The sequence below is a fragment of the Wasmannia auropunctata genome, unplaced genomic scaffold (assembly GCF_000956235.1).
Source record: "Wasmannia auropunctata unplaced genomic scaffold, wasmannia.A_1.0 LD336095.1, whole genome shotgun sequence".
Lineage (NCBI taxonomy): Eukaryota > Metazoa > Arthropoda > Insecta > Hymenoptera > Formicidae > Wasmannia > Wasmannia auropunctata.
Genome location: NW_012026795.1, coordinates 386,861 through 387,965, shown reverse-complemented (window position 1 = coordinate 387,965; position 1,105 = coordinate 386,861).

Sequence of the window (1,105 nt, the reverse complement as noted above, 5' to 3'; positions counted from 1 at the left end):
GAAGTACTATACAATTTTCATGACCAAGAGGTAAGATATATTGAAAATTATTATAATTATCGCAATCAATCAAAAGTTTTTCTGTAGAATGGAAAACTAAATTCGGTCGAAAGCCTTGTTTAGATAAAAAGCGAGCTGCGAGACTAAGCGAATATTTTTTAGCAATTGTTAATGGCAAGTTTTTTCGACAAGTTGTAGCCTTAGCTACTTGTTTTACTACTGGCCGATGTTTGCCTTCCATTCGCATTGACCATACATGAATAAGAGGACCAATTAAATTCAAAATTCTAGGATAATGAATCATGAAATGATATTTAGGTTTTAATGTTTTAGATAACAGTTTACAATACAATTCATGATGTTCAGCAATCAAAGTTGCAAGATAGACGGTTAAATTTGTGTCTACAAATGGAGCAACAACATTATCTAATATTTGAATGAGACGGATGTATAGTTGCCATATTTCCTCTGTCTCAGGCACCAAATCTCCAATTATAAAACCGAAATGTCGAACAAAAAATAACATTTCTGATGCAGACATTTTTAATTTTTCTCTATGAATATGCTCAAACGAGATAATAGAAGGCTTATTACTTATGTCGAAACTATAATCAAAATTTTGTATTCGATCATTAAGATTTTGAATAGTAAAATATCTTTTCACTGAAATTAATTCATTTAAAATACTACATAAGTCATAGTGGCAAACACCTTCTAGTAAATCATGCATTAAGTCTGCAACAAGATTAGTAATTACATGATAACTTTGTAGCTCATTCCAAATACATAATTCTTTAATGCCTGTTAATGATACATTATTAATGAGAATATCAGCTTCATAATTTTCCGTATTACGTAAAAGCAATGCATTTTCCCTAACTTGTCTTTTCATTACTTGTTTATGTTCTTTGCAAAAACGGCAATAAAAATTTGCATTAAATGATTCAGTAAATCCAGTAATAGAATAAAATCCTAAATTATCAGCAAGAAGCAAACACAAAGAAAAGTACACTTGTTGATTTCCAGTCGTTGTATGCACTAGTATGCCATTAGTTTCAAGATCTTTGAGTTCATTTATTATAGGGCGGAAGGTATCTTCATTGCT